The sequence below is a fragment of the Lolium perenne genome, chromosome 1, assembly GCF_019359855.2.
Source record: "Lolium perenne isolate Kyuss_39 chromosome 1, Kyuss_2.0, whole genome shotgun sequence".
NCBI classification, from domain to species: Eukaryota; Viridiplantae; Streptophyta; class Magnoliopsida; order Poales; family Poaceae; genus Lolium; species Lolium perenne.
Window position 1 is genome coordinate 98840130 of NC_067244.2, and position 6677 is coordinate 98846806.

Sequence of the window (6677 nt, forward strand, 5' to 3'; positions counted from 1 at the left end):
ACTTCATTGTTCATAACCAGTTTTATATGATCCATACTAGAGTCAACGTTCAAGTCACAAAGTGTATTATCAATAGAGGAACGAAAAACAGCACATGGTACACACAAATCTGTAGATCTATCATAACTAGAGTCAACCAAAAGATTGCTAGTCATATCAATGATAATTTCAGTGGTTTGATCACATGGTACTTGCAAATCAGTATTATGATCCTCTAATATAGGCGGTGTGGCCAAATCATCAGTGAACTCCACACATGGTATATTCATATGAACATGGTAGTTACCAATTTCAAGTGGATTAACAAAACTAGGAAGCATCTCCAATGGTTGATCATGAGATTGTTTCAAAGCGACAACTCTATCCTCAATCAACTCAATAGACAAATCATCACATGACATATGTAGATCAGCATGGTGTTCATCAGTCACAAGTGGAAGGACAAAATCAGTACCTTTATTTTTACCTTGTGGCTCCAAAGTAGCAGATGTTCGCAGCGACGTGTCACAAGTCTGTGGCTGGGCGACTCGCACAACAATACTCATGCGTGGAACGTTGGATGAAACAACCGGTGCTAGTGTGCATGACTTGAAGGAGTTGGAATGGTCCAACGTTTTCTCCTGTATGTGTTTCTCAAAAGCACAAGCTCGAACATATATACCAATAGTAGAATGAGGAATATACTTAAATAAAACCTTAATATCAGGGTTCAAGCCATTGAAAAACATGTTTCTAGTACTTTCCTCAAATTCCTTTATATCACAACGGTACATGTAAAATTTAAATTCCTGATAGTAAACATGCACAGTATTACTAACTTGTTCTAATCATTCAAGTTTGCGGAGCAGTTCACGTTGATGAGAAAGAGGCACAAATTTACGTCTCAAAACAGATTTTAAATCTACCCAAGTAGTAGGTGTATTATCAATATTTTCTTTATAATTCCAGTCCCACCAAACGGAAGCAAGATCAATAAAAGTTTGGGCGGCAACTCTTACTTTCTCATGTTCATTAAAATCATGGCATCCAAAAATATTGTCAACCTCAAACTCCCAATCAAAATAAGCATCTGTATTATATCTACCCTCATAAACTGGTAAGGATATAACCTGATCATGATCTCCTGTAAATGGTTGCACATGCATCTCCGTAGTCGTCATGGTACTCGGGTCGACGGCATGGTCCTCAATTCCTGTCATGGTTAGTACCCAAAAAGCACAAATGCATATGCCTACAATCTACGGAATATGGTGGTTCACGCGCAATTCGTCAAGCAAAATACAAATCTCTTACAAGTTCTTACCAAACAGGAGGAAGGTGATATGGCAACCAACAAGGATCAGCTTCTCCCCGAGATTGCACAAAGCGATTACCAGGTGTCGACACAAAGCACGTGGAGAAATCTGTGGAGCTCTGGGAAGGCAAAGTATAGTGATATGGTGGCACAGTAATCAAATCAGCGATGCAAATTGAGTAAATGCTCAATGAAGGTACTGTGCTGGTCCTAAGCTAGATCGTATTAGAGACGCGAGCCTAAATCACCAACGAGGTCACAATGCGGCACAGGATGCAAGAGGCAGCGAAACTGGTGCTGGAGGATAGAGGCACCTAAGGTAAGGCGCCCAGTTTTTTGTTTGTTTGGGATCAACCTTGGCGCATGACCATAGAGGTCTCTATGGTAGGGCGCCCAGATTTTTTTTTTTTTGAATCAACCTTGGCGCATGACCATAGAGGTCTCTATGGTAGGGCGCCCAGAAATTTTCGATATTTTTTTTTTTAGGATCAGACTTGGCGCATGACCATAGAGGTCTCTATGGTAGGGCGCCCAGAAATTTTCGGAATTTTTTTTTCTGGGGAATCTACTGTGGCGCTAGACCACAGAGGTCTCTATGGTCGGGCGACCGGAAATTTTTTTTTTCAGCTACATTGCTTTCAGGATTCCGACGGAAAACGCGAAATTGACCAAGAAAACGGTTCTAAAACCCGAAAAAACTCTGAAACGAAGATCAAGAAAGACCCTATGATGATGGGAATCAAAGGGAAACAACAAAGAGTTGATGGCAGATGTGGCGGAAGTATATGGTGGCGGTGATATGGCGAGGACTGCAAGCGTAGATGGTGCGGCGGCGACGCGACTACTATGACCAGAACTCGAAACTCTAATGACTCTAGACGCTAAGACCAGCACGCGACACAACGATTGCAGACAAATACTCAAAAAGCAAAAACTGAAAAGATCATGCAATGGCTTGGCAGGGGCTATGGGACGGATGATCTAAACCTGATATATTTTTGGCTTTTTCGTGGGTTGTAGGTATGAAGGCGATGCAATCTACACTAGGAAAACTGTAAAATCTCACCGAGAAACCTGAAATCTGATACCACTTGATAGGGCAAAGGTGTCCGATCTTTCGATGAGATGGGGATAATTCGATTTGTTGGTGGAGTTCGTGCTTGACGATCCGACTACACGTGCAAAGCTCGTGCGCCAATGCAATCGCTAGGACAATCTCCGGGAGTTACTGATCTTGCGGAAGCACGATCAGCCTGACCAGCAAGGGTCTTAATTCCTACCTGAAATCGAGAACAAGTAAGAACTAATATTGCAATCAGAATATTGCGGATATAGATGAAAGCTTTATTGAAAAGGTGGGATGCCGAATAGTCGATCTTGTTCTGGGCGTTGGCCTCAAAAGAAGTACACGAAGTTGCAGCAATTGGCTAACTTTTAATCTAATCAAAATCCCAGTTCTAATGACGACTACAGAGGGATATATATGGGGAAGTCAAGGGATTTTCGTCCAACCTGCTAGGGTTGGCCAAAAACACCCCTAAATGGGCCTTCCTCCACTTATATGGCCTCTTAAAATCCCCTAAAATACCTAATCCGAAAATACATGGGCCTGGCCCATTAAATAAGGTGACGCAGCACCAAAACTAACTCTTTGGACGAATTTTATGATGGAGTAACTTGTATAATTCATCCAAGCATCGTTGCTTCACTATGGTGGCTTCAATGTTCTGAAATCCTCGCTTGCAACGCCATCCTGAATCCTTGTAGGTCTGCTGCCATCTCCATGCATGTTCCTAATCCAATGCTTGGCGTCCATGCTAGATCCATTCCTAAATAATATAAATACATTTGATTTAGGCAGCATCATATTCTCATATATATCAGGAAGGATTCCTAGTAACGACTGTACCTGAAATGTGGCTGTAGGAGTATTGGTTGTATCTATCATAGAGATGTCCTCATCACTGTTCTTCCCCAAACCAAAACCAAAAGAGCAAATCGACGGGAAACGATGGAATTGGAGGCTAAAAGTTGGGGAAATAGTAGATCAAGCACAACAACACAGAATCCACGGACCAAAACCACTCAAAATGCAACCAAATCACAGATCGGTCAAAAGGCAATTTAGGGCTATTTTTGGGGATTTTGTGGAAAATTTTCTAGGAACGAAATCGGGTGGGTGGAGGGTCAAAATTGCGGTAACCAAGAGCTGCTGATACCATATGATGAGATCTGAGATCTAGGGATTGGCCCGATCTCGCGATTTGACCCCAAAGTCCAAGGGAAGAGGTGGGAGAACGCGAGGAACACGAAGAACACGAAGAACGCCGGTACTCACGCACGCACACCAACCCGATACACCCGATACTTACCCCCGTGGCTCGATGGACCACGCCAATAGAATCACCCGGAAGAGGCACGCGACAGAATTCCCGGCGAGAGATTGGTGTTGGAGAAAGGAGATTGGTGAGGGAGAGAGAGTGCTTGCACTAGAATCTCACTCAACAATAGCCAAATCAACAACAAGGATGCCTTGATTACAAAGGGATGCTAACCCTAGGGAGACAAAGCTCAATGTAGTGTTTAAGCTCAATTTAAGTCTAAGGGGTAAAGGAGGGGTCCAGGTTGCTTATATAGGCCTACATGGCCAGCAAGGCGAAAAGGTACACAAGTGGATAACTTAGGCAGTTTGGTGAGTCATTCCCGTCGGATCCGGTTTGGGGCCGGTCAGACCGGGCCTGTGACCGGGTGGTCCGGTCATGGGGCCGGTCGACCGGGTCCCAACCGGAAACCTCGCAAGTTTCTGTCCGGTTGCTCCCCGGTACGATGCTGGTCGGGACCGGGTGAAATCCGGTTGGGCGCCCGGTTGACCGGGCCTGGGACCGGATGGTCTGGTCGTGGGGCCGGTCTGACCGGGTCCTGGGCCGGCCATCTTCCTCTTCTTCCTTTGTGCGCTTCGAGTGTCGTCGGGTCCAGCTTCGTGCTCATCTCCAAGTCCCGCTGCTCCTCTCCTTCCCTTGACCATGGTGTATCCTCCTCTCCGGGGTCTTGACGCGCCTTGTACCTAATGACGCAAAGCACATCGGCATGAGGTAGCATTCCATCCAAAGGGGTACCGAGATCAAGGGTGGTGAGGAGCGAGTTCACCTCATCATGTAGTGCTTTAACCCGAGCTCGCGTCATCGGTCCACTTGGGGGACTTGTTGGTCTTGGTGTAGCGTTGTCGGTGAGCGGGGCTACATCACATCATCTTCCACACTATACATCTAATCCTTTGTTACAGCAAGCCGGTGAGATTGACAACCTCACTGTTAAGTTGGGGCAATGTACTTTAATTGTGTTGTGCAGGTTCCACGTTGGCGCCGTAATCCCTGGTGTTGCGCCGCACTACACTCCGCCACCAACAACCTTCAACGTGCTTCTTGACTCCTACTGGTTCGATAACCTTGGTTTCTTACTGAGGGAAAACTCGCCGCTGTACGCATCACACCTTCCTCTTGGGGTTCCCAACGGACGCGTGTTGTACCGTCACAAGCAACGTTTTTCTGGCGCCGTTGCCGGGGAGATCAAGACACGCTGCAAGGGGAGTCTCCACTTCCAATCTCTTTACTTTGTTTTTGTCTTGCTTTACTTTACTTTATTTACTGCTTTGTTTGCTTTATACCAAAATACAAAAAAATTAGTTACTTGCATTTACTTTATTTACTATCTTGCTCGCGTTCTCCATATTAAAAACACAAAAAAATTAGTAACTTGCATTTACTTTATCTAGTTTGCTTTATTTACTATTGCTAAAATGGGTACTCCTGAAAATACTAAGTTGTGTGACTTCACTAGCACAAATAATAATGATTTCCTATGCACACCTATTGCTCCACCTGCTACTACAGCAGAATTCTTTGAAATTAAACCTGCTTTACTGAATCTTGTTATGAGAGAGCAATTTTCTGGTGTTAGTTCTGATGATGCTGCTGCCCATCTTAATAATTTTGTTGAACTATGTGAGATACAAAAATATAAGGATGTAGATGGTGACATTATAAAATTAAAATTGTTTCCTTTCTCATTAAGAGGAAGAGCTAAAGATTGGTTGCTATCTTTGCCTAAGAATAGTATTGATTCATGGACTAAATGTAAGGATGCTTTCATTGGTAGATATTATCCTCCTGCTAAAATTATATCTTTGAGAAGTAGCATAATGAATTTTAAGCAATTGAATAATGAGCATGTTGCTCAAGCATGGGAAAGAATGAAATCTTTGGTTAAAAATTGCCCTACCCATGGACTGACTACTTGGATGATCATCCAAACCTTTTATGCAGGATTGAATTTTTCTTCGCGGAACCTATTGGATTCAGCTGCTAGAGGTACTTTTATGTCCATCACTCTAGGCGCCGCAACAAAGTTTCTTGATGATATGATGATTAATTACTCTGAATGGCACACGGAAAGAGCTCCACAAGGTAAGAAGGTAAATTCTGTTGAAGAAACCTCCTCCTTGAGTGATAAGATTGATGCTATTATGTCTATGCTTGTGAATGGTAGATCTAATGTTGATCTTAATAATGTTCCGTTAGCTTCATTGGTTTCTCAAGAAGAACATGTTGATGTGAACTTCATTAAAAATAATAATTTCAACAATAATGCTTATCAGAATAATTCTAGTAACAACTATAGGCCATATCCTTCTAATAATGGTAACGGTTATGGTAATTCTTATGGGAATTCTTATAACAATAATAGGAATGTACCCTCTGGTCTTGAAGCCATGCTTAAAGAATTTATTAGTACACAAACCGCTTTTAACAAATCTGTTGAAGAAAAGCTTGGTAAAATTGATATTCTTGCTTCTAAATTTGATAGTCTTGCTGCTGATGTTGATCTTTTGAAATTGAAAGTTATGCCTAATGGAAATAAAGATATTAAGTCATTTGCTACAGCAAACGCCATCCAAGTTCGAATTAATGAGAATATTAGATTGATGGCTGAATTGCGTGCCAGGTGGGAAAAAGAAGAAAATGCTAAAGAGAATAATGTAGCTAAAGTTTGGACTATTACCACCACTAGTAATGAAAATGCTTCACATGTTGCTACACCTCCTACTATCAATGGTAAAATAATTGGTGTTGGCAATGTTTCTACTCCTAATGCAAAGCGTGAAAAACTGCTTGAAACTGCTAAAATTGCTGAAATTGCTTGTGATAAAACTGCTGAAATTTTTCAAAATATTGAGGACAATGATCCCATTGCTTTAGATCATAATGGTTTAGATTTTGATGATTGTAACATCTCTGAAGTTATAAAGTTCTTACAAAAACTTGCTAGAAGTCCCAATGCTAGTGCTATAAATTTGGCCTTTACAAAACATATTACAAATGCTCTC